The sequence below is a fragment of the Lithobates pipiens genome, unplaced genomic scaffold (genome assembly GCF_037356315.1).
Source record: "Lithobates pipiens isolate NorthernLeopardFrog02 unplaced genomic scaffold, aLitPip1_a1.2 Scaffold_28, whole genome shotgun sequence".
Classification (NCBI taxonomy): domain Eukaryota; kingdom Metazoa; phylum Chordata; class Amphibia; order Anura; family Ranidae; genus Lithobates; species Lithobates pipiens.
In genome coordinates, this window is record NW_027507789.1 from 88,933,145 (window position 1) to 88,961,011 (window position 27,867).

The 27,867-nt window shown below is 47.4% G+C and overlaps 4 pseudogenes; all 4 read right to left on the bottom strand.

The window, feature by feature from the left end:
- Nucleotides 1-18,391: 18,391 nt before the first annotated feature.
- LOC143937216 (5S ribosomal RNA) lies at nt 18,392-18,510 on the bottom strand (annotated as a pseudogene).
- A 4,905-nt stretch (nt 18,511-23,415) lies between these two features.
- On the bottom strand, nt 23,416-23,534 carry LOC143936399 (5S ribosomal RNA; annotated as a pseudogene).
- Nucleotides 23,535-23,857: 323 nt separating this feature from the next.
- LOC143937347 (5S ribosomal RNA) lies at nt 23,858-23,976 on the bottom strand (annotated as a pseudogene).
- A 100-nt stretch (nt 23,977-24,076) lies between these two features.
- On the bottom strand, nt 24,077-24,195 carry LOC143936771 (5S ribosomal RNA; annotated as a pseudogene).
- Nucleotides 24,196-27,867: the final 3,672 nt, after the last annotated feature.

Genomic DNA, 27,867 nt, shown 5'->3' on the forward strand with positions numbered 1-27,867 from the left:
GTCCTTCAGCGGTATAGGGACTGACGTACAGTCTGCTAAACACTAATACACAACCTGCTTGGTCCACAAAAGTTCTTATAAGGACTGGTAACTTGGTATAGGGTGCTACGGTACATAGGCTTGAGTGCGGTACAGTCTGCTGTTCTGTAAGGACCGCTATAGGTCCACAATAGATAGGGTTGACGTGCACCACTGCTGACCGCTCACCTATACTGCAGCAGTCCTTCAGCGGTATAGGGACTAAGAGTTTTGTCACAGGGTCATTTAAAAAATGACATGCAGAGGAAGAGGCAGGCCCTTCCGCAGGGGTGGTAGGGGTAGGGCAGGAGCAACAGGCTTGAGCCAAAGTGGGAAGTTGCAGAAGGTGCGTTCAATTACTTTAAAGGATGCACCAGACTTGGTTGAGTGGCTCGCTCAGCCTTACTCTTCTGCACCCTCCTCATCCTCTCGATCTGCACCCTCTTCTTCACTCTCTGCTATGTGCACCCCCAAAGACACTACCACCAACAACACGACCACCACCACCACCACCACATACCTTCCGCTTGAGTCACTGGAATTATTTTCCGATCCATATCAAGAGGACATTTCTGATGCGCAGCCACTCTTGGTATTGGATCAGGAAGAGGAGGTAGCAACAAGCGCTACTCAGCAGTCTGACGCCAGTACCCAGATCAGCCCAAGGAGGAGGTTGGTCCCCGGTGTTGCTGCCTACTCCGAGATCTCTACTTATAGCGGTGGGGAAGGTGACGTTGATGATGACGTGTCTAGTGATGTCACGTGGGTGCCCACAAGAGAGGAAGAGGAGGGGAGTTCAGAGGGAGATATGGACCAGCAGATAGGGAGGAGAAGCAGCAATGACTTACATTGCACAGCAGGGACAAAGCAGACTGCAAATGTATCAGGAGCGAGTCATCGACCATGTACGGTCACATCTGGCGCTCCCAGGACACCGGCACATGGCTCCGCAGTGTGGGCTTTTTTTAACGTGTCCGCTGCTGACAATAGCGTTGCCATCTGCAATCTTTGCAGTCAACGCGTTAGTCGCGGTAAGCCCAATACTCACCTAGGGACGACCGCCTTAAGAAGGCACATGAGCAGCCATCACCGAGCCCAGTGGGAGCAACGGAACACACAAAGCCACACTGCAGGCTCTCACCGTCCAGCCTCGTCTTCTACTTCTCCTTCTCCTCTCTCCTCACAATTGTCCTCCACTCCACCTTCCATCACGCCAAGCTCACATTTTTCTGCAAAAAGGCAGGCTTCCGTGGGCCTAATGTTTGAGCGTAAAAAAATGATGATGCCGGATAACCCTCTTGCCCAACGGTTGGCGGCTGGCTTGTCAGAACTCATAGCCCGCCAACTACTGCCATATAAACTGGTGGACTCGGAGGCCTTTCGCAAATTTGTGTCCATTGGAACACCACAATGGAAGGTCCCAGGAAGGAAGTATTTCTCAGAGAAGGGCATCCCAGAGCTATATGGCCATGTTCAGCGGCAAGTGAATGTATCTCTGGCACACAGTGTCGGTGCCAAGATACATCTGACCACAGACACGTGGTCTAGCAAACACGGGCAGGGAAGGTATATCAGTTTTACTGCCCACTGGGTGAACCTTCTGACGGCCGTCAAGCATGTAACCCGTGGCACCCGTGTAGATTTGGTTTTACCGCCACGGATTGCATGCAGGCCTGACTCTTCTTCTCCTCCTCCTACTCCATCCTCCTCCCTCTCCTCCTCAGCTGCCTCCTCCTTTTCCGCTGCTAGCGTCTCTTCCACTGCACCGCCCAAGCTCCCCAGAACCTATTCCACATGCCAGGTGAGACGTTGCCATGCCGTGCTGCGTCTGTTGTGCCTGGAAGCAAAGAGCCACACTGGCCCGGCACTCCTTTCAGCTTTGCGTTCACAGGCAGATGAGTGGCTAACACCGCTCAATTTGACAGTTGGTAAAGTGGTGTGTGACAACGGTGCCAATCTGCTTAGCGCATTGAAACAGGGCAAAATCACGCACGTGCCGTGCATGGCACACGTCTTAAACTTGGTCGTGCAGCGATTCCTTGTCAAATACCCTGGGGTCCAGGACATCTTGCGGCAGGCAAGGAAAATCTCGGCCCATTTCAGAAGATCTTACACGGCCATGGCTCGCCTTGCTGACATTCAGCGGCGACACCATCTGCCGGTCAGACGTCTTATTTGCGATTGCCCGACGCGATGGAACTCAACCTTCTATATGCTTGATAGGCTGCTCCAGCAGAAACGTGCAGTTAACGTCTACCTGTATGAACTCTGCGAAAGAAACGGTTCTGGGGAGCTGGGTTTTTTTTCACCGCGCCAGTGGCTGCTCATGCGCGACACATGCAGACTTCTGCGGCCATTTGAGGAGATCACCAAACTGGTCAGTCGCAGCCATGGCGCCATCAGTGACATGGTACCTTATGCCTTCTTTCTGGAGCGTGCATTGCGTCGTGTCATTGATCAGGCTGTGGAGGAGCAGGAGCGGGAAGATGAGGAAGTCGCAATGCTGGATGAATTCCCAGGGGGGGCTACTCTATCTGAGACAAGTCAACAACAGGAGTCTGATGAGGAGTCAGAGGAGGATGGTGCCGGGGCGGATGAGCAGGAGCAAGAAGAGCATGCTTTAAACCTTTCTGGGATCCCTGTTGTGCGAGGATGGGGAGAGGAGAATGAAGAGGACGACATTATCCTGGATGATGAGCAGGAGCCAGGCCACCACACCGCTTCCACTTTAGTGCAAATGGGGGCCTTCATGCTCCAGTGTTTTAATAGGGACCCCCGTATAAAAAGCATGAGGGTCAAGGACCAGTACTGGGTGGCAACGTACTTAGACCCCCGGTACAAACACAAAATGGCGGAAATGTTACCGCCGTCGCAGAGGGCTGTCAGAATGCAGCACTTCCAGGCCTTGCTTCGAGAAATGCTGCATTCTGCTTTTGCGTGCGCTGGCAGAGGAGCAATTCCCACTCCCAGAGAAGGATTTGCGGGTACCAATCCAACAGCGCCTGCAAGAAGAGGCCGGTTTGAAGATGTGTTGGTGACTTCGGATATGAGGTCATTCTTTCAGCCGACCCATCGACAGGTGTCATCCGGATCCAGCATCAGGGAACGCCTAGACCGTCAGGTGTCCGACTACATTGGGTTAACGGCCGATGTGGACGCTCTGAGGAGTGATGAACCCCTAGACTACTGGGTGGGCAGGCTTGACCTCTGGCCAGAGCTTGCCCAATTTGCAATCGAACTGTTGGCTTGCCCCTCATCCAGTGTCCTGTCCGAAAGGACGTTCAGCGCAGCAGGGGGGATTGTGACCGATAAGCGTACTCGCCTAGCTCACCACAGTGTTAACTACCTCACATTTCTAAAAATGAATGAGGCATGGATCTCGGAGGAATTCAACACATGTGACCAGTAGACCATGTATATGTCTATAAACTATTTTTTTAATCAAGCACACAGACCTTCTTAATTCATTTGGCTCACTTCCTTGACCCAAAAAAGCACACCGTACTATATGCCCCTACCCTCCTCTTTGAAGAGGTTGAGCGGTGTCATATTTCTACTGGGGCTGCTTATGATATCCCTGTGCTGTGCTGACTTCCTCCTGGGGGTTCTTATTATGAAGGGATCACACTATCCCTGTGCTGTGCTGACTTCCTCCTGGGGGTTCTTATTATGAGGGGATCACACCATCCCTGTGCTGTGCTGACTTCCTCCTGGGGCTGCTTACGGTTCTGCTGTCAGTGCTGTATGTCACGGTGCTGCTGTCAGCGCTGTATGTCACGGTGCTGCTGTCAGCGCTGTATGTCACGGTGCTGCTGTCAGCGCTGTATGTCACGGTGCTGCTGTCAGCGCTGTATGTCACGGTGCTGCTGTCAGCGCTGTATGTCACGGTGCTGCTGTCAGCGCTGTATGTCACGGTGCTGCTGTCAGCGCTGTATGTCACGGTGCTGCTGTCAGCGCTGTATGTCACGGTGCTGCTGTCAGCGCTGTATGTCACGGTGCTGCTGTCAGTGCTCTGTATTACGGTGCTGCTGTCAGATGCCTCTATCACGGTGCATGTGTCATTCCGGTATGTCACGCTGCTGGTGATCATCTCCTGCACCCTCTTCTTTGCCTACCCTGGTCCCTGACCTTCCCTCTCCTCCATTGCCTTCATTAGCTCCATAGTCCTGAATTGTTAGAACAATTTCCCAAATAAAATAAAAATGCTTGTAGTTATCGATCCCAAATTCACCTCATACATGTATTATGTCATTGTCCAGATGGTGGGACTACGTTTTACCCCCTAATAATTACCACGTGGCCGCAAATTCGACATGAAGGTTTGCAAAGTTCGCCTCCCATTGAAGTCAATGGGGCCCGCGGCGAACGGTCGGTTTCGCGAACGTTTGGGTCCGTTCGCATTTCGCGTTCGCGAAACGTCCCGTCGGAAGTTCGTCCATCACTATTGTCAACTCATTAATTATTCCCCCCACTCAAATTGCTTGCAGGTGTTGGATACTTATTAATTAGTCCCCCCACCCCACTCAAATTGCTTGCAGGTGTTGGATACTTATTAATTAGTCCCCCCACCCCACTCAAATTGCTTGCAGGTGTTGGATACTTATTAATTAGTCCCCCCACCCCACTCAAATTGCTTGCAGGTGTTGGATACTCATTAATTAGTCCCCCCACCCCACTTACCCACCTAATTTATGTCCCCTGGTCCATCAGAGGGCTGATTAATCTGTGAATTGGGCCACCCATTTTTTTTTTTGATTTTTTTGTTTAAATTTTTTTTTTTTTTGTGTCATTTTTTTGGAGCTTTTTACCTTTTTGTGTCCCACGTGCATATTTGCTTTCATTAACGTCCTCAGCATTCGATCCTGGGCCCCATATACACCCACAGCCGAGACTGTTTTTCGCTATAATTCATATTGTCAGCTCCATTGTACTATTTTACTTGCCCCCCCCCACCCTTTGTATACTCTTTGTATACACCCTGTGTGTGTGTAGATTAATAGATAGATAGATAGATAGATAGATAGATAGATAGATAGATAGATAGATAGATAGAGAGATAGAGATAGATAGATAGATAGATAGATAGATAGATAGATAGATAGATAGATAGATAGATAGATAGATAGATATAGAGAGATAGAGAGATAGAGAGATAGAGAGAGAGAGATAGATAGAGAGATAGAGAGATAGATAGATAGAGAGATAGATAGATAGATAGATAGAGAGATAGATATAGAGAGATAGATAGATAGATAGAGAGATAGATATAGAGAGATAGATATAGATAGATAGATAGATAGATATAGAGAGATAGATAGATATAGAGAGATAGATAGATAGATAGATAGATATAGAGAGATAGATAGATAGATATAGAGAGATAGATAGATAGATATAGAGAGATAGATAGATAGATAGATAGATAGATAGATAGATAGATAGATAGATATAGAGAGATAGATAGATAGATATAGGGAGATAGATAGATAGATAGATATAGAGAGATAGATATATAGATAGATAGATATATAGATATATAGATAGAGATATAGAGATATATAGATATAGATATATGGATTGTCAACTCATTAATTAGTCCCCCCACTCAAATTGCTTGCAGGTGTTGGATACTCATTAATTTGTCCCCCCACCCCACTTACCCACCTAATTTATGTCCCCTGGTCCATCAGAGGGCTGATTAATCTGTGAATTGGTCCGTCTACTTTTTTTTTTTTTTTTTTGGCAGAAAACAAATTTGCAATATTTCTGTTTAACTGTTGTTCCAAAATGTTTATGAGTTTTATTTGTTATGAATTGTTTTTATTTAATGACTAATTTTTTTTTTTTTCATGTGTTTGACTCCCCAGTGTCCTTCCACGCCACAGGAATGGCAGACTGTGGCTTCCCAGTTCGCTGCCCGTTGGGACTTCCCCAACTGCGGAGGGGCGATCGACGGGAAACATGTGAGGATTGTGCCCCCACCCCATTCGGGGTCCTACTATTGGAATTATAAGGGGTTCCATAGTGTGGTGCTAATGGCGGTGGTGTCGGCACAATGTGACTTTCTTTATGTGGATGTGGGGAAGAACGGCCGGATGTCTGACGGAGGAGTCTTTAGGCAGACCGAGTTCTGCCACCGTCTTATCACTGGTGGCCTGGACTTGCCACCAGATGCCGAGAATGTGGAGGGGCTACCGTTTGTTTTTCTGGCTGATGAAGCGTTCGGTCTGAGTGAACATCTTATGAGACCCTTCCCCCAAAGGACCCTCACCCCGGAGAGGAGGGTTTTTAATTACCGGCTGGCCAGAGCAAGAAGGGTGGTGGAGAGTGCCTTTGGCATTATGGCCAGCCGGTTCCGTCTGTTACTGACAGCCATCAACCTTGCAGAATATAAACTGAACTATGTTATTCTGTGCTGCTGCATTCTGCACAATTTTCTAAGGAAATTTTCAGGTAACCAGTACCTGCAGCCTATTGGGCCTGAGGCCGGACTCAGGCTTCCAGAACTGACAGGGCTGGATCATGCCCTTCCTGGCTTAGCCCCCCAAACAGCACGTGAGGTGCGTGACCGCTATGTCAGCTATTTTAATGGTAGGGGGGCTATTCCAATGCCAGCTGAGCAATAAAAATGTATTTTTCTGGAAATATGTCTTGTCTGTTCAAATTTTTAAGTTTGGTTCTTGTTTGCTTTTCACGTTGCTTGTCTCCTACATTGTCCTAATTCAGGGATATGCAATTGGCCAACCTCCGGCTGGTGCAAAACTACAAGTCAATCATGCCTCTGGGTCTCATGCTTGTGGCTGTCAGTCTTGCTATGCTTCATGAGACTTGTAGTTCTGCAACAGCTGGATTTCCACTAATTGCATATTCCTGTCCTAGTGCATTTGTATAGCAAAGTGGTTTTTGACAATAGGAAATAAGGCCCTTTGTGACAGAAAACACAAAATGACTTCCCAAACTGGTATTGAGTATTGAAAGAAGTAGACACACACACACACACACACACACACACATCTTTTTTTTTATTTTTTAATAGGGCACATTCCAAATAGTGCCTCTTTTTTAGATCTTTTTTTGTTTTTTGTGTGTTTTTATTTTTTTTGGGGGGAAATTCTTTTTTTTAAATTGTTTTTTTTTTTTTTTTATAAATTCTTTTTTTTTTTATTGTTTTTATTTTATTTTTTTATAAATTCTTTTTTTTTTTTTTTTTTTTTTTTTTTTTGGTAAACATAGAAATATATAGATATATCTAAAATACAATTATCACAAAAATAAAAAAATAAAATCAGATTTTTAACTATTTACATAAAACAAGGGGTAAAGCCAAATTTTGAAGATGCACAACAAAAATTGGTAATGTCAACATGTGCTATGTACCATCATGAGTGATCAATGGACGTGTTTGGTGTGTGCAATCCCTTCCTCTCACATACTAGAATGAGGAAGGGTTTGCAAACACCAAATGCGTCCATTGCGATCCTCTGATGGCACATAGCACATGTTGACACACCGTGTGCATCTTCAAAATTTGGCCTCTAAAAACAATCTTGTAAAAACATTAAAAACTTTTTGGCAAGGAAATGAAGAACATGATCGATTGTGTTTTAGGGAAAAGGGGCTTAGATTCTCCCTAAAACATCGATCATGTTCTTCATTTCCTGCCTCATAGGGACCAGCTGCTGTTGTATGGCATGTATTTGGTGTTGCATGGCCTGGATGTTGCTCTCCATTAAATCCATCCTGGCATTCCAGGCCATGGTCTGCCCTATCAGCCTCTGGGCACTGTCGCTTGAAAACGGCTCTGCAGCTTGTTGTCCTTCCACAACAAGATCCTCACCTAAAAACATGTGTAGATAAAAAATTGGTTAACATATACAGCCATTAATTGTTTACCTTAAGCTGGATTGTCAGACACTCACTTTGTGGGGTGCGTATCTCCACCACCTCTTCCTCCTCCACATCTAGCCCTGGGCTTGGCTGCTCCAGCTGGGACACGGGGCTGGATGGCTCCATCACCGACACGGGGCTGGATGGCTCCATCACTGACACGGGGCTGGATGGCTCCATCACCGACACAGGGCTGGATGGCTCCATCACCGACACGGGGCTGGGGCTAATTGCCCAATCAGGCTGGCGAGGTCGGGGGGTCCTGGGCTGCTCCGCCTCTTGTCTGAGTCGTTGTTCTCCTATGAGAATGAAAAAAAAAAAAAAAAAATACTTTTAAGCATAGTGATATTTGAGTTCAGAAATTTGAATATGAAACATTGGTTTGAAGTGGTGTACAATTATTAGCTGGTTATTACAAGATCCTAGTTTAATACATCCTTAAAATGACTTTTTTTTAGTTAGGCTGTGTTCAGACTGCTGCGATGTGCAAACGCTGCAAATCTACTGTGGTTTCACGCATCGCATGCGCAGTTCGCACTGCCCTATGTGACCTGCTGGGAGTATCAGTGTAAAGTTTTATTGACACCTCCAAATTAGTTCTCATTTCACAGTGCAATCTTTAAACTCAGACAGGAATCGGAACACATGGTGTGAACACCCATGTGATCCGATTCGGCTGTGGACTAAAAAAAGGGCCATGTACAAGTTTGGGCCGGATGCGATGCGAATTCAGCCATACTATATGTATGGCTGAAATCGCATCACACAGAGATCACATGTGATTTGCACTGCAGTGCAAATCACATTTGATCTCGTACATTGCAGCAATGTGAACCTAGCCTTTAACCAAACTGTGATACTTTATATCTTTTGTCCAAGTTTCACAGACGGACACACTCGAATCATCCCCTGGAGTACCTGTGTGTGATTATGTCAAAAAATGTTCTATGATGTCCCAAACTACACTTAAATGTTTCCCAGTCCAGATGTTGAACCAGCATTTTATCTATCTCATTTTTTGAATTGAGTCTACATTGCACTGAATAAATTTATGAAACTTTAGTAAAAATTTATATCCTATAAACTGAGCGTGACAATTCAGTTTATCATGAACAATACAAAAAAATTAATAACTAATTAAAATCTAATCCAACACCAGATAAATTTACACCATACACAAATTCATGCTATTTACGCCCACATATATACGAACAACCATATGCGCTCATTACATGAACTATCAACTACACGAACGATCAAATCCGCCAGATTTACATACACTACCTACACGAACGATTACGATCAAATCCGCCAGATTTACATACACTACCTACACGAACGATTACGAATAAATCCGCCAGATTTACATACACTACCTACACGAACGATTACGATCAAATACGCCAGATTTACATACACTACCTACACGAACGATTACGAACAAATCCGCCAGATTTTCCCAATGCCTACACGAACGATTATGTCCGACAGTCACGAGAAACGCGGAGTTTACTCACTTTTTTTCAGGGCCTTTTTGATGCGGTAATATTGGTCCGGCTCCCTGGACTTGATGTCGGACCATCGTTTCCGGAGCTGGTCCTTGCCTCTTCGTACCCCAAATTTGTTCTCCAACGATGTCACAACCTCATCCAAGATGGCGCTTTTCCGGACATTAGGTTTGGGGTACGGGCCATGTTCCCCATCATAATCCTCCCTTTTTAATATAGCCACCATCTCCACCATCTCTTCAAAGGCCATATTGGTGGCCTTATATCTCCTCCTTGCTCCGGAAGCATGGGGTCCATGGCTTTCCTCCGCGCTGCTCACGCTGCTCATAGAATTTGCGTCCGCCATTTTCTCCTATCATTCACCCACAGCGGAACGAGGGTAAAAGGGGCGGGGAAACACGGTCACAAGGAACGTCAGGGGCGGGCGACGCAGGCGGAGCCTGAGCGCATGCGCTGTATATAAAGCATTACCGCGAGGCCGTACGCTTGTCCGAACGGAAGCAGCGAGTGCTACACGCGACGGTAAGATAGTTATCGGTTTATTTTCGTTTAATTTAAAGCCTGCGTTAGGGATGTGCATATTGAATTTTATTCTTATTGATGTTTACTTGATTTTTATGTGGGTTGGTGGTTGAGTGGGGTTGGTGTTTTGTGTGGTAGTGTGGGGGTGGAGGTGGGTGTATAGGGGGGGTGGGGGTAGTGTGTGTGTGTGTGTGTGTGTGTGTGTGTGTGTATGTGTATGGGGCAGTAGTGTGTGTGTGTGTGTGTGTGTGGGGGGGGGGGTAGTGTTTGTGTGTGTGGGAGGGGTAGTGTGTGTGTGTGTGTGTATGTGTATGGGGCAGTAGTGTGTGTAGTGTGTGTGTGTGTGTGGGGGGGGGGTAGTGTTTGTGTGTGTGTATGTGTATGGGGCAGTAGTGTGTGTTGTGTGTATGGGGCAGTAGTGTGTGTGTGTGTGTGTGTATGTGTATGGGGCAGTAGTGTGTGTGTGTGTGTGTGTGTGTGGGGGGGGGGGGGAGAGGGGTAGTGTTTGTGTGTGTGGGAGGGGTAGTGTGTGTGTGTGTGTATGTGTATGGGGCAGTAGTGTGTGTAGTGTGTGTGTGGGGGGGGGGGGTAGTGTTTGTGTGTGTGGGAGGGGTAGTGTGTGTGTGGGAGGGGTAGTGTGTGTGTGGGAGGGGTAGTGTGTGTGTGGGGGGTAGTGTGTGTGTGGGGGGTAGCGTGTGTGGTAGTGTGTGTGTCGCCTACATTGTCACAATATAGTGTGCATTTGGTCTGACTTTTTTTTTTTTTGTTTTTTTGTTTTTTTGTTTTTTTGTTTTTCAGAAAATGCAAAGGTATACTCCAGACCCCTTTAAGGAGGAGGCCTTCCTCTCAACATTTCTTGATTTAGTTGAGTCGCACAGCAATCTTTGGGATTCAAAACACCCCCAATATTCAAGCCGTGCTGCCCGGAAGAAGACACTGGAGACAGTTTTGGCGTTTGTGAAAACCCGACTCCCCCAGGCAGACACTGACTTTGTGAACGCCAAAATTAAGAACCTGCGTAGCGGGTATAGGCGGGAGCAAAGAAAGATCCTAGAGTCCCAAACATCAGGAGCAGCAGCAGATCAGATACAGTGGTGTGAAAAAGTGTTTGCCCCCTTCCTCATTTCCTGTTCCTTTGCATGTTTGTCACACTTAAGTGTTTCGGAACATCAAACCAATTTAAACAATAGTCAAGGACAACACAAGTAAACACAAAATGCAATTTGTAAATGAAGGTGTTTATTATTAAAGGTGAAAAAAAATCCAAACCATCATGGCCCTGTGTGAAAAAGTGATTGCCCCCTAAACCTAATAACTGGTTGGGCCACCCTTAGCAGCAACAACTGCAACCAAGCGTTTGCGATAACGTGCAATGAGGCTTTTACAGCATCCTGGAGGAATTTTGGCCCACTCATCTTTGCAGAATTGTCCTAATTCAGTTACATTAGAGGGTTTTCGAGCATGAACGGCCTTTTTAAGGTCATACCACAACATCTCAATAGGATTCAGGTCAGGACTTTGGCTAGGCCACTCCAAAGTCTTCATTTTGTTTTTCTTCAGCCATTCGGTGGTGGACTTGCTGGTGTGTTTAGGATCATTGTCCTGCTGCAGAACCCAAGTTCGTTTCAGCTTGAGTACACGAACAGATGGTCGGACATTCTCCTTCAGGATCTCTTGGTAGACAGCAGAATTCATAGTTCCTTTTATCACGGCAAGTCTTCCAGGTCCTGAAGCAGCAAAACAGCCCCAGACCATCACACTACCACCACCATATTTTACTGTTGGTATAATGTTCTTTTTATGAAATGCAGTGTTCCTTCTACGCCAGATATACTTGGACACACACCTTCCAAAGAGTTCCACTTTTGTCTCATCGGTCCACAGAATGTTGTCCCAAAAGTCTTGGGGATCATCAAGATGTGTTGTGGAGAAATTGAGACGAGCTTTGATGTTCTTTTTGCTCAGCAGTGGTTTTCTCCTTGGAACTCTGCCATGCCGGCCATTTTTGCCCAGTCTTTTCCTGATGGTGGAGGCATGAACGCTGACCTTAACTGAGGCAAGTGAGGCCTGCAGTTCCTTGGATGTTGTTGTGGGGTCTTTTGTGACCTCTTGGATGAGTCGTCGCTGCGCTCTTGGGGTAATTTTGGGCGGCCGGCCACTCCTGGGAAGGTTCACCACTGTTCCATGTCTTCGCCATTTGTGGATAATGGCTCTCACTGTGGTTCGCTGGATTCCCAAAGCTTTGGAAATGGCTGTATAACCCTTTCCAGACTGATAGATCTCAATTACTTTCTTTCTCAATTGTTCCTGAATTTCTTTGGGTCTCGGCATGATGTGTAGCTTTTAAGGATCTTCTGGTGGACCTTACTGTGTCAAGCAGCTCCTATTTAAGTGATGCCTTGATTGTGAACAGGTGTGGCAATAATCAGGCCTGGGTGTGGCTAGAGAAATTGAACTCAGGTGTGGACAACCACAGTTATAGTATGTTTTAACAAGGGGGGCAATCACTTTTTCACACAGGGCCATGATGGTTTGGATTTTTTTTCACCTTTAATAATAAACACCTTCATTTACAAATTGCATTTTGTGTTTACTTGTGTTGTCCTTGACTATTGTTTAAATTGGTTTGATGTTCCGAAACACTTAAGTGTGACAAACATGCAAAGGAACAGGAAATGAGGAAGGGGGCAAACACTTTTTGCACACCACTGTATATGTACCTAAGCTGTGGTATTATGACATGCTGCGTTTTCTGGATGACACGTCAGAAGCCAGGCAGTCACTTTCTAATCTTCCGTCTACCCGTCCCTCCACCCTTCCCTCCGCCTCAGGTGAGCCATCCCTGGAAGATCCAGACCCTTCCTTGCTGGACGAAGTTGATGCGCCCAGCTGGAGCCAGGTATATTTTATTTTCTAAAGTTTGGATTGCTCAAATATTAATGATGTCAAGTTCAATGTTTGAATTGCTTCCAAATCTAGGATTTCATCACAAATTAAATTAGATAGAAGGATACAGTAGTTTCCACAAATGTGGCTCAAATCTTGGTGAACTGATGGAAAAATGATGGTGTCAAAATGATAGCCTTTTGTATTTCAAGACAAATGTATTTGCAAGTGAGAACTGTAAAATTGTTAGTGATTGATGATTTCAAAATATAGACATATTTTATTTATTGATTTCTTTGTTTTTTTACACAGGATGAGCTCACCCAGGAGGAGGCTGGGACCAGTGGTATGGAGGAGGAGGCCGGGACCAGCCACACACAAGAGCTAGCTGGGCCCAGCAGGAGTCGGGCTGAAAGCCAGGTCCCTCCCCTCCACCTAGCCAGCAAAAGGCCCAGGAGGATGAGCCGTACAGAGGAGGAGTCCTTGGTGCTTATACGCCAAGCCACACAAGTTTTGTCAAAACCCCCCAATCCGGAGGAGGCCTATGCCACTTATCTGGCTAGTAAGCTACAAGAAATGGACAAACCACAGCGAAACTTGTGTGAAGCAATCTTTTTTGATGCCATCCAACGGGGTCTGAAGGGTGAGCTCACACCCACCACTAAGCTTTACAACGCAGACCCTACTGCTCCTCCTCCTCCTCCTCCTACCACAACTCCACCACCAGAGGCACAGCCTCCAGCGACGCGTGGAGGGAAGGCTAGACGGAAGAGTCGCAAGTGACTGCCTGGCTTCAGTCTGCTCTGAAAGAAGACGCAGGCTGTTGTAGTACCACAGTCTGGGGACATAGATCTCATCTGCTGCTGTTCCTGGTCTTTGGGATTCTAGGACCTGGTTGTGCTCCCTATTTACATGCTACGCAGGTTCGGAATTTTGGTGGCCACTCACTTGATGTGTGCCTGGGGGACAAAAGGCTTCACAAACGTCAAAATTGTCTCCAGTGTTGCCTCCCTCTTGATTTATTTTTGTTCTGAGGAAAAATAAAAAATTATTATTTCAACAAAATCTTGTATGTTTTTTTTTTTTTTTTTTTTTATATATTTTTTTTTAATTTTGGCTTAAAAAACAAAGTTTATTTGTGAGTAGGCAGATACATGTCAAAAGACTCTGGGGGTTATTTACAAAACACACGTTCATGTAAATATGCTAACTTCAAGTGCAATTTTTAAAGCACTGCAAGTGCACTTGGAAGTGCAGTCGCTGTAAATTTGAGGCTTAACATTTGAAATGAGGGGAAGCTCTGCTGATTTTGAACATGCAATCATGTGTAAGCTAAAATGCTGGTTTGGGTATCTATCTATCTATCTATCTATCTATCTATCTATCTATCTATCTATCTATCTATCTATCTATCTATCTATCTCTACTTGCATAGTCCTGCTTGGCCAAAAAAAATGCAAGTCAATCTTGTTTCAACCCCCCCCCACACACACAAAAAAAAACAATAAAAAATATGACAATAGTAGTTCCAAAAATATATAGTAATAGATAAATTCTATTTTATTTTTTATTTTATTTTTAAGAAATAAATATATATATATATATATATATATATATATATATATAATTTTTTTTTTTTTTTTTAATAGGGGTTTTTTTTGTTTTTTTAAAAATTTTGAATATATTTTTTCTATAATTGGAAGATTAATCATAGGATGAGGATTAATAAAAACATGTGGTATAACTCTGTGTGAATATAAGCAGCAAAGCTACTTCACTTTTCTTGCATTACGAAGAAGAAAAGAACGGGCTATATTAAAAAAACACAAAATTAGCAGCATGACGAATATGCTAGCTTCGATACGAACACTAGTTTTACAAGACCGAGCGGTTCCGCCCTGTCCGCCCTGTAAATTCTTTCTGAGCATGCGCGAGACTTAGTTTGACGAACAAGCCTACACACGAGTGGACTGTCCGCTCAAACCAAGTTTCAGCGGACAGTTTTACAGAAATTCCGAAAAACTTTGTTCGTCAGACAGTCCGCTGAAACTGTCCGCTGAAGCCCACACACGAGCGGACTGTCCGCTGAAACACTGTTGGGCGAACAGTCCGCCCGTGTGTACGCGGCCTCAGAGCCCACATCTCGTTGATACCTAAGGAGGGCAAAGACCCGGGCCTATGTGGGAGCTACAGACCCATTTCCCTCCTAAATTCGGTCCTTAAACTATTCTCTAAAATCCTCGCAAAGTGATTGGCACATCACTTGCAGGCCCTTATACATATTGACCAGTTAGGTTTTATTCCTACCAGGGAAGATAGGGACAACACCATTAAGGTGCTTACCCTGATCCATAAAGCAAAGTCATCTGGGACCCCTTGTCTTTTCATGAGTACTGATGCCGAGAAGGCTTTTGATCGGGTCAAATGGACATTGATGTTCTCGGTCCTTCGCCATATAGGTCTGAGTGAACGGATGCTGGCATGGATAAGTAAGATATACTCACGCCCTTCAGCTCAAGTCAAAGCGAATGGGGTTCTCTCATCTCCCCTTGACATCGGGAATGGGACCAGACAAGGTTGCCCCCTGTCGCCCCTATTATTCGCACTGGAAACCTTTCTCTCCACAATTCGACAAAACTCAGACATAACGGGACTCCAAATGGGTACTATTGAGTGCAAGATATCTGCCTACGCGGATGACATGCTGTTCTCGCTGACGAATCCCAGAGTTTCCTTGCCAAATCTCCTTCGGGAATTCCAGATATACGGGATACTTCTTGAAATCAAAGGCCATGGGGGTTACAGTCCCCCCGCAAACGTTAATAGACTTGCAGTCCAATTTTCGATTTAATGGACCCATACAGCCCTTAAGTACTTAGGTACTTACATTCCACCGGACATCGCGCGTACGTTTATGTTGAACTTCCCCCCTCCCCTTGTCACTAAGATCCGCAGTTTTCTTCACGGGTGGCATTCTGGCCTCCATTCCTGGTTCAGGAGATGCAATCTCATTAAAATGAACATACTCCCTAAATTTACTTATCTTTTCCAAGCTCTCCCGATCCAGATTCCAGTCCCGTTTTTTAAGCAAGCTCAATCCTTGCTCACTCAATTTAACTGGGCCCACAAAAATCCCAGACTTAAGCGGTCACAGCTGACATTGTCTAAACAACAGGGAGGGTTGGTTCTCCCTGACTTGCGACGCTACTACCTGGCCTCCTATCTGGGGCATGTATTGGACTGGAATCGAAACAAACTTTCTAAGCTCACTCCCGAATTCCGCTAAGAAGCGCCATGTGGTGCTATAAGTATTTATTTACCCACAGAATTTATGTCACATCCCACTATAGGGGCTTAGTTGAAAGTTAGTCACCTGATCGCTACCCAAAACACACTCCCGTCTTTGACTTCCCCCCTATTCCCTATACATGGCCATCCAACCTTTGAACTGGGGACCCACTTAGAAATTCCAACCTAGACAATGCGTCTAAATTCGTCATTGATGGAAAATGGCCTTCTTTCTCAACCCTAACAGATCCGACAGGGCTTTTCCAACTGCCAGTGGGAGCTACGTTGCCTGTTGTGCGGAGGTTGTTCCGCTGCACACACTTTGCTCCCCTGCCGTCACCAATGACTCCGGTTATAGGTAATCCAGACTTCCCACCGGGATTTACCAACAAGAAACTGCGACAGTTGACAGTGGTGGGGAAACAGCGTCTGGGAGAGGTGTGGCCCTCGGGAGGGCTCCCAACCACGCAAACTGTTGCCGAGCTTTCTGACCCTCCGCTTGACTTGTTTAGTGCTTATCAACTTCGTCACTTTCTTCTGGCCATACAAAGGACCCCCTACACTCCTAGAGACCTGACGCCCTATGAATCCATCTGTCACATTAAGGAACCTGTGCGACACACCCTCTCCCTCCTGTACAACCTATTAAGTAGTCAGGAGGAGGAGTCGACCCCACCATTTATCCACAAATGGGAGAGGGACTTTGGCATCACATTTACCCCACAACAGATAGGGAAGATCCTGACATTAGTACATAAAGCTTCCATCGCAAACCAATATCAAGAATCAGGATACAAGATAGTCTCACGCTGGTATAGAGTCCCATACCTTCTGAATAAAATGAATAGATCGATTCCGGATGTTTGTTGGAGGTGCAATTCAGATACGGGGACCATGGGACACATTTTCTGGGCATGCCCGGCCTTGAGGAACTTTTGGGTGGAGGTGACCGGGACGATAAAAACTCTCAGAAATGTAGATATCGCAGTCAACCCAGCAGCGTGCCTTCTACACTTGACCGAACAGCCTGTTCGAAAATACAAAAATACCCTCACGATGCAATTCCTGAACGCCGCCCGGGCCTGCATTCCCACACTGTGGAGGCAGCCTCAGCCCCCATCCAAGGTGCTGTGGTATTCCAAAGTCAATCATATTCTCCGGATGGAAGAATTGACCGCCACCCTTCACAACACTGAAGAGGCATTTAGTGTTACATGGAGGCCCTGGAGATATTTTACTGGTACTTGAGACTACATTCGGGAGGTGAGCAGCGCCCCTGTCCCAGAAAATGACTGAACATCTAACGTTTACCTACGTAGGCCAAGTCTGCCCTGGGTGGCATTCCCCCCCTCCCTTTTTGTCTTTATTTTTCTTTTTTTCCCCGCCGCCATCCCCCCCCCCCTCTCTCCGTCTTTGCACTCTCTTCTTCCCCCGTCCTCCCTTTTCACTATGCCTTGTCTCCTTACCAGCCTTTGGGACCCAGAAGAACCCCAGGGTTCTGGACACGACCGGCTCATATTTTACTCTGGTTCACATAGGTCATGATAAGCTGGCTCGCTGTGGTCCCAGTTGTTCTCCATGATTACATTTGTCCGAACGGAGCTGCATTAGTTATACTGTACTACATGTCCGAGGTGGGGTGTCTCTCTTTTCTGCATGAAACTCTAGTACTCCCCTCTGAGAACCCAGAGTTATTTGGCTGCCTATTTTTTGTTACCATGTAATTGTGACCCTGGGTCATGCTGTATGGTTGACTGTTATATTTATATTGTTCTACTTACAGTATACTTAATAAAAGAATAAAAAAAATAAAAAAAATAAGTCAATGCCAACAACTTAAAAAAAATGCCTATGGCATTGAGAAATCCCAGGCGGTCTCCCATCCAGGTACTAACCAGGTCCCAACCCTGCTTAGCCTCCGAGATCAAATGAGATTTGGCTCTTTCAGGGTGATGCAGCCATAGTAGATTTTTTCAGGCACGCTCAACCCTCTTGACAAACGCCAAGATGGTCACCTTGGGAAACAAACAAAAAAAACAAGTCAACGCCAACAACATAAAAAGAAGCCTACCGCACCTAGTATTTCCAGGCGGTCTCCCATCCAGGTATTAACAAGGCGCGACCCTTTCTAGCCTCTGAGATCAGCGGAGATTGGGCGCTTTCAGGGTGATGTGCCCATAGGCAATCTCTTTGGGCACTCTCATCCCTCTTGAAAAATGCCAAGATAGTCACCCTGGGAAACAAGCGAAAAAAAACAGGTCAACGCCAACAACATAAAAAGAAGAATACAGCACCTGGTATTCCAAGGCCGTCTCCCATTCAAGTACTAACTAGGCCCAACCCTTCTTAGCCTCTGAGATCAAAAGAGATAGGGTGCTTTAAGGGTGATGCGGCTGTAAGCGATCTCTTTAGGCACTCTCAACCCTCTTGACAAATGCCAAGATGATCACTTTGGGAAACAAGCGAAAAAAACAGGTCAACACCAACAACATAAAAAGAAGCCTGCGGCATCTGGAAAACCCAGGCGTTCTCCCATCCAGGTACAAACCAGGCCCAACCCTGCTTAGCCTCTGAGACCAAACGAGATTGGGCGCTTTCAGGGTGTTGTGCCCATAGGCAATATCTTTGTGCACTCTCAACCCTCTTGAGAGCCAAAGTGATAATGCGTTGTCTCTGTGCTGGGGAAAATTAGCAATTAAGTTCCTTTTCCCAGTTGGACAGACAGGTTAAGTGTGGGTAATCTGTTTGAGAGAGAATGTGGGCCAAAGGGCCTTCGCTCCTGCATAGAGTCTCAAACTCCGTCTGAGAGCGGGCGAACGTTTGAGGATTGGGGATGAAATGGAGAAAATGATGTCGTTGCACCGCTCTCCAAAAAGGCAGTTGGAAAAGCCCTGTCGGATCTGTTAGGGTTGAGAAAGAAGGCCATTTTCCATCAATGACTAATTTAGACGCATTGTCTAGGTTGGAATTTCTAAGTGGGTCCCCAGTTCAAAGGTTGGATGGCCATGTATAGGGAATAGGGGGGAAGTCAAAGACATGAGTGTGTTTTGGGTAGCGATCAGGTGACTGACTTTCATCTAAGCCCCTATAGTGGGATGTGACATAAATTCTGTGGGTAAATACTTATAGCACCACATGGCGGAATTCGGGAGTGAGCTTAGAAAGTTTGTTTCGATTCCAGTCCAATACGCGCCCCCAGGAGCGTGGTCGGACCTAGTAATATGGCCGATGGAGGAAGAGCTCACCAAGTGCAGTTGGTCATGTGGAATCAAGAAGAAGTCTATCCTCAAGTATGATTTGTGAGGGGAAGAGCAAAAAGAGTAGTCCCTTTCCCCAGAGTGTTGCAGACGCCAGACATCAACTAATTGGTCATTCAGTAAACACTTAGTAATCCGCTTTCTAGAGGAAATGAGGAGCGAGGAGCAAGAGGCAGAATTGTCAACCGATGGCGAAAGGGGACATTAAAGTCCCCACCTAATATCAACTGGCCCTCCCGAAAGTCACATAACCTGTGCAGGGTAGTTCTGAGGAACGTGTCTTGGTGATCATTGGGAGCGTACACAGTGGCAAATGTAAAAAGGCGCTCTCCAATGTGGCCCCTAAGAAAAAGTGGTAGACCTTAGGGAAGGATCTCGACCATAGAAAGGGGAGGCTAGTATTTTTAAAATGTGTTTCTTATATAAAGGCCACATCAGTACAGGAAGTCTTCAGTTCTCACAGGAGGATCCACCGTTTTTCAGGGGAGTTCAGTCCCTTAACGTTTAGAGAGGTGACCTTGACTGAGTCTGCCATCGCTCCTCGGGGAGGGGGAGGGGAACGTCAGAGAAAAGCAAAGAAAGTTGAACCAAGGTAGGTTTTGGGTAGGTAATGCATGGCGGGAACTAAGGGGGAGAAAGGAAGGGCAAATGGAAGGAAAGGTAAAGGGAAAAAGAGGCCGGGCACCTCAACCCCAGGGGGAGAGGGAAATTAAGGGTTGTCCGCACTCAACAGTACAGGAAGGGTATACTAAAACAGCACAATTATGCTATAGCGCTTACCAGATGTACACTGGGTTTAAAGCGCTGTCCTACTTGGGTTGGTGGGTAGACAGGTCGGAGAGGGAGCCTCCGAATCCTAGTCCCCCCAGTCCCGGCAGTGGTAAATGTCACGTCTGATACCAGTATGCAAATAAAAGACAATCAGTAACATCATAGAACCAAAAAACAATAGTATAACCAAAACAGAGGTAGAGCATATAACTGTCAGCACTGAGGGGTCTCCTCGGCTCGCCCTAAACATAGGCATGCACGAGGGAGCCCGTCACAACAGAAAAGGCATCTCAGAATGGGATCCACCACCCCCCGTCCCATACCCCTAAAGTACATGCAGTCCCCGAACAAATGCATTTCCCCCTTTGGCAGATTGTCCTCTCCTTACCCCCTCTCCCCCGCCCACGCCCTGGGGGAAAAGGGGCAGGGAAGGGGGGAAGGAGGAGTGGAAGGGGGGAAAGGGGGAGTGGAAAGGGGGAAAGGGGGAGTGGAAGGGGGGAAAGGGGGAGGGAAAGGAGGGAAGGGTGGGAAGGGGGGGAAGGGAGGGGGGAAACAGGGGAGAGGGGACAAACATGCGGAAATGTCAAGTCCTTTAGCGCACTCCCACCAGCAAACACCCGGACCCCATAAATTTCAACTCCTCCCCTCCATGGTCACCACATACAGATGAAAGAGGAGCAGCCCTGGTCGGTGCATGGAAAATCCGGCAGGCAAGGGCCTGGGGCCACCATCCCTCCATCCAATGGGAGACTTCACCCGAGCAGCAGTCCTGGGGCCCGCCAATTAGTGTCTCTCCTGCATCGCCATCGGGGGCTGTGTAGAGCATCCAGTAAGGGGTAAATCCTCCAGGGGGGTCCAGAGTCACCCTGGAGGGAAGCAGTGTCTCGTACCAATAGGCTCAATAAATAAGTCATCCAGGGTCCCCGAAAGCCGCAGAAGGCAATGTCGGCAAAGAGTAGGTGGGAGCCAGGGGGGGGGACAAGGGGCGCAAGCAGGGGGGGGGGACACATATGCGGGAATGTCAAGCCCTTCCAGTACAGCGCACTAGGTATCACTCAGACCCCCCAAAGTGCAACTCCCCCATCTAAGGTCAAGACTCCAGAAGAGAAGATGAGCCGCCCTGGTCTGTACATGAAAGAACCTGCTGCCAAGGGGTTGGGGCCATCATCCCTTCCTATACTGTCCGGCCATGATATAGTGTCTGCGCCATACTGCGCATGCACAGTACGGAGCAGACGAAGCTTGGGAAAATCTCCGAAGCTGAACGGCGCCTGCGCGGTGAGTGGAGGTGGTAGCCCCACCATCCAACCGGACATAGGGTTGTGAATATTAGAGGGCCCCTCGCAGGCGAGCTTCGCTCGCCACGCTTCGGGCTCGGCCTCGCTGGCTCTTTTATATTCTTACTCTATGTCCACTTGGATAGTGGGGATAGAACCTGGACTCAGTGCGCAGGCGCCGTTCATGCTCGGCAATTTTCGGAATCTGTGTTGCTGTGTACTGCGCATGCGCAGTACACAGCGGACACTATCCGATGGGGGACCATATGTGATAAGACACCGGCATGGGGAACTGAAGCTATGGGTCAAGCTAGAGCAGGAGACGGCGCGGGTTCCACTGGCTGGTCTGCCTTGGGCGGGGAGGCCATTGGAGCCCTGTGTGACTACTCACCCGTTAATTGGCCCCTCGCTCACCGAGATGGATAATTTTTTTCACCTTTCCCACCTGACTAACTTCCCTTCTCCTATGACCTCAATTATTGGACATCCTAGATTCCCTTTAGGCCTGTCTGACCAGGCCTTTACCAGGCAAGCCCCGAAAGGGCTTCTGAGAGCAGCCCTATTTCTTGGACCCACGGGCTTGATTCCCATGGGGACCATACTGCTAGAGCAAGTACCTGTTGCATTGGATAGCTGGAGAGCTAGACAGCTAATCCATTTCCTCGGATCACTACCTAACCATTCGTTCTTCTCTAGACAATTCCACCCCTTCGAGGAACTTTGCCTGGATGATGGCCCAATTCGTGGTTCCCTCTCTAGGTCCTACCAAATCCTGACAGACGCAAAATCCTCCACGGATCCACCCTTCCTAGCTAAATGGAAAAGGGACTTACAAACTACATTCTCCAAACCACAGAAGGACAGCATACTCTTTTTCGCCCATAAGTCGTCACTCTGCAGTAAATATCAGGAGATCTCATATAAGCTGATCACACGCTGGTATCGTACACTGGTGGTGTTGGCCAAAATATTCCCCGGTCAATCTGACCGCTGCTGTCGCTGTGGGCAACAGGCTGGCACCATTCTCCACATTTTCTGGGAATGCCCTAAATTACAAACATTCTGGCAGCCTGTCCTGAGACTCATCCACAAGTTCACAGACATTTCCTTAGCCAATGATCCGCAGAAGTTCTTCTCAATCTAACTCCTATGTCGAGAAAGCGTTATCATAAGTCCTTACTTAAACATCTCCTCAATGCAGCTAGGGCCTGCATCCCAAGTCAGTGGAAAGAGCAATCTGCTCCAATGGTGACCCAGTGGTTCGCAAGGGTAAATGATATTGAACGAATGGAAGACCTGACTGCCACAATGAGGGATAAAACGGAGGAGCATGGGAACAGATGGTTCTACTGGACCCAGTTTCGCTTTTCGGAAAAATACCTCCGCGAGACATAGTAAGCTCATGGTGATCATTGGAGATCGCTGTTCCAAACGTTGGACAGCTGATGAGCTGGTGAGCCGAGGGCGTCTCTTGCTCCCTGAGAGGGGACCCCACCCTATCCACTCTACCCACGACACCCCCTTACCCCTTCTTTTCCTTTTCTGCCATTTCCTTCCCCAATCTTCTCTTTCCCCTTCTCCCTCCTTTCAGTTCTACTATTTCCCTTCTTAACTCAAAAAAGGGAAAAGAAAATGGTATGTTCCGACCCCATTTGACCACTACACAATACTCTTCCCCTATCTATGGATATCTAAACTCTTCGAGGGTAGCAGGGCTAGTATCAATAATATTTTAAGTGGTAGAGGATCCCAACGAGATGGAGCTTTAATCTCATCTTGATATGACCGCAAAGCTGGTATTCCCAGGCGGTCTCCCATCCAGGTACTAACCAGGCCCGACACTGTATAGCATCTGAGATCAGACGAGATTGGGTGCTTTCAGGGTGATAGGGCCATAGGTGATCTCTTCGGGCACTCTCAACCCTCTTGACAAATGCCAAGATGGTCACCTTGGGAAACAATTGAAAAAAAAAACAGGTCAAGGCCAACAACATAAAAAGAAGCCTACAGCACCTAGTATTCCCAGGTGGTCTCCAATCCAGGTACTAGCAAAGCCCAACCCTGTTTAGCTTCTGAGATCAGAGGAGATCGGGTGCTTTCAGGGTTATGTGCCCATAGGCAATCTCTTTGGGCATTCTCAACCCTCTTGACAAATGCCAAGATAGTCACCTTGAGATACAAGCGAAAAAAAACAGGTCAATGTCAACAACATAAAAAGAAGAATACGGCACCTGGTATTCCAACGCCATCTCCCATCCAGGTACTAACTAGGCCCAACCCTTCTTAGCCTCAGAGAAGAGAAGAGATAGGGCTCTTTCAGGGTGATGCTGCTGTAAGCGATCTCTTTGGGCACTCTCAACCCTCTTGACAATTGCCAAGATGGTCACCTTGGGAAACAAGCAAAAAAAAAAAAAAACGAATCCACGCCAACAACATAAAAAGAAGCCTACAATAACTGGTATTCCCTGGTGGTCTCCCATCCAGGTATTAACCAGGCCCGACTCTTCTTAGCCTCCAAGATCAGACGAGATTGGGTGCTTTCAGAGTGGTGTGGCCATAGGCAATCTCTTCAGGCACTCTCAACCTTCTTGACAAACACCAAGATGGTCACTTTGGGAAACAAGCGAATAAAAAACATGTCAACGCCAACAACATAAAAAGAAGTCTACGACACCTGGTATTCCCAGGCGGTCTCCCATCCTGGTACTAACAAGGCCCCACTCTTCTTAGCCTCCAACATCAAACGAGATCGGGTGCTTTCAGGGTGATGTGCCCGTAGGCAATCTCTTCAGGCACTTTCAACCCTCTTGACAAACGCCAAGATGGTCACCTTGGGAAACAAGTGAAAAAAAAACAGGTCAAGGCCAACAACATAAAAGGAAGGTCTCGGGTAGAGGCCCTCTGGCCATTCTCATCTATCAACTGTGGTATGTAAGAGCCAGATTTCAACTCCTTTACCGACCTGGCTAAGATTTTTCCGCATTTGTCCCCTGACTCCTATGTCAGTTTACGACAAAACTGGAGTGCCGCTTTCGCTTTATAATGGAGTAGGTCAGCAATATGGGTACGGAGTGTCCCCAATTCAATCTCTAAGGTCCGTGAGGGGGCATGTTTATGTTTCGCTTCCACAGAGGCAAGTTCACGAAACAGATTAGCAAGCTTTTCCTTCCGTGTTCGTTTGATGCGCGCCCCATGCCTGATAAGTACCCTGCGGAGTACTGACTTGTGAGCCTCCCAAATTATCACCGGGTCACAGTCCTGCGTTTAGTTTTCTTGGAAATAAAGGTCCAATTCCCTGGTCACATCTGCTAAAACTTCCGGTATCTGGATGAGGCTCTCATTAAGGTGCCAGAATAGAGACCTCGGTGAGGGGTTCCTAGAGAGGGTGTAGGTAAGGGCTACAGGAGCGTGGTCGGACCAAGTAATATGGCCGATGGAGGAAGAGCTCACCAAGTGCAGTTGGTCATGTGGAATCAAGAAGAAGTCTATCCTCAAGTATGATTTGTGAGGGGAAGAGCAAAAAGAGTAGTCCCTTTCCCCAGAGTGTTGCAGACGCCAGACATCAACTAATTGGTCATTCAGTAAACACTTAGTAATCCACTTTCTAGAGGAAATGAGGAGCGAGGAGCAAGAGGCAGAAGTGTCAGCCGATGGCGAAAGGGGACATTAAAGTCCCCACCTAATATCAACTGGCCCTCCCGAAAGTCACATAATCTGTGCAGGGTAGTTCTGAGGAACGTGTCTTGGTGATCATTGGGAGCGTACACAGTGGCAAATGTAAAAAGGCACTCTCCAATGTGGCCCCTAAGAAAAAGATATCGGCCCCCCAGGGTCCACCAGAGAATCCTGGAGAACCCAGGGGAGCCTGCTAGAGATCAGAATGGAGACTCCCTTGGTCTTAGAGGAGGGGTTAGTAGAGTGGTAGACCTTAGGGAAGGATCTCAACCATAGAAAGGGGAGGCTAGTATTTTTAAAATGTGTTTCTTATATAAAGGCCACATCAGTACAGGAAGTCTTCAGTTCTCACAGGAGGATCCACCGTTTTTCAGGGGAGTTCAGTCCCTTAACGTTTAGAGAGGTGACCTTGACTGAGTCTGCCATCGCTCCTCGGGAGGGGGAGGGGGACGTCAGAGAAAAGCAAAGAAAGTTGAACCAAGGTAGGTTTTGGGTAGGTAATGCATGGCGGGAACTAAGGGGGAGAAAGAAAGGGCAAATGGAAGGAAAGGTAAAGGGAAAAAGAGGCCGGGCACCTCAACCCCAGGGGGAGAGGGAAATTAAGGGTTGTCCGCACTCAACAGTACAGGAAGGGTATACTAAAACAGCATAACTATGCTATAGTGCTTACCAGATGTACACTGGGTTTAAAGCGCTGTCCTACTTGGGTTGGTGGGTAGACAGGTCGGAGAGGGAGCCCCCGAATCCTAGTCCGCCCAGTCCCGGCAGTGGTAAATGTCACGTCTGATACCGGTATGCAAATAAAAGACAATCAGTAACATCATAGAACCAAAAAACAATAGTATAACCAAAACAGAGGTAGAGCATATAACTGTCAGCACTGAGGGGTCTCCTCGGATCGCCCTAAACATAGGCATGCACGAGGGAGCCCGTCACAACAGAAAAGGCATCACAGAATGGGATCCACCACCCCCCGTCCCATACCCCTAAAGTACATGCAGTCCCCGAACAAATGCATTTCTCCCTTTGGCAGATTGTCCTCTCCTTACCCCCTCTCCCCCGTCCACGCCCCGGGGGGAAAAGGGGCAGGGAAGGGGGGAAAGGGGGAGTGGAAGGGGGGAAAGGGGGAGGGAAAGGAGGGAAGGGAAGGGTGGGAAGGGGGGGGGAAGGGAGGGGGGAAACAGGGGAGAGGGGACAAACATGCGGAATTGTCAAGTCCTTTAGCGCACTCCCACCAGCAAACACCCGGACCCCATAAATTTCAACTCCTCCCCTCCATGGTCACCACATACAGATGAAAGAGGAGCAGCCCTGGTCGGTGCATGGAAAATCCGGCAGGCAAGGGCCTGGGGTCACCATCCCTCCATCCAACGGGAGACTTCACCCGAGCAGCAGTCCTGGGGCCCTCCAATTAGTGCCTCTCCTGCATCGCCATCGGGGGCTGTGTAGAGCATCCAGTAAGGGGTAAATCCTCCAGGGGGGTCCAGAGTCACTCTGAAGGGAAGCAGTGTCTCCTACCAATAGGCTCATTAAATAAGTCATCCAGGGTCCCCGAAAGCTGCAGAAGGCAATGTCGGCAAAGAGTAGGTGGGAGCCAGAGGGGGGGGGGGGGGTGCAACCAGGGGGAGGGGACACATATGCGGGAATGTCAAGCCCTTCCAGTACAGCGCACTAGCTATCACTTAGACCCCCCAAAGTGCAACTCCCCCATCTAAGGTCAAGACTCCAGAAGGGAAGATGAGCCGCCCTGGTCTGTACATGAAAGAACCTGCTGCCAAGGGGTTGGGGCCATCATCCCTTCCTCCAATGGGAGATGCCACCGGCATGACAGCCCCGTGTCCTGTCAAGTGGTGCCCCTCTGACAATGTCGTTGTGGTGTATGTGGAGAAACCAGGGAGAGGCAGGGACCACCCAAACAGTGAGGGGTAAAGCCTCCAAGGGGGACCGGTGTCAGACAGAAGGATAGCGGTGTCTTGTACAAGTTGGTTAATTAGACAAGTCATCCAGTGTGTTCCTGTGAGCAGCGGAAGGAAAGGTCGGTAAGGATTATGAATGGGTGGGGGCCAGGGAGTGCATAAAACTGCCACCAGATGACCGGGGCAGAGAGGGCAAGGGGATGAAAGTCAGATCTGGTAGGTGGGGGCGGGGGTGAGGAGTGTCCCTCATATTACTCACGTTGGCCATACCTTGAAGCTGAGCGCTCTGCATACCCAGGACGTTCTTCTGTATAATCTAGCCTATCTGTATACATTAGCCTGTCTTTTGTACACATTATTCGGTCCTCTGTATACACTAGTCTGTCTGTATACACTAGTGTATACAGATAGGCTAGATTATACAGAAGAACGTCCTGGGTATGCAGAGATGGAGGCTAGGGTATACAGAGAGAGAGGCTAGAGTATGCATACTTGCTAGTGTATACAGACGGACTAGTGTATACAGAAGACCGGCTAGTTTATATAGGGAGGCTAATGTGTGCAAAAGACAGGCTAGTGTATACAAATAGGCTAGATTATAGAGAAGAACATCTTGGGTATGCAGAGAGAGAGGCTGGTGTATGCAGACTTGCTAGTGTATACAGACGGACTAGTGTATACAGAGAGGCTTGGGTATACAGAGAGCTAATGTATAAAGAGCAGCTACTGTATACAAAAGACATCCAAGGGTATACAGAGAGACTCGTGTATGCAGAAGACCGGCCAGTTTATACAGAGAGGCTAAAGTGTACAAAACACAGGCTAGTGTATATAGATAGGTTAGATTATACAGAAGACCGTC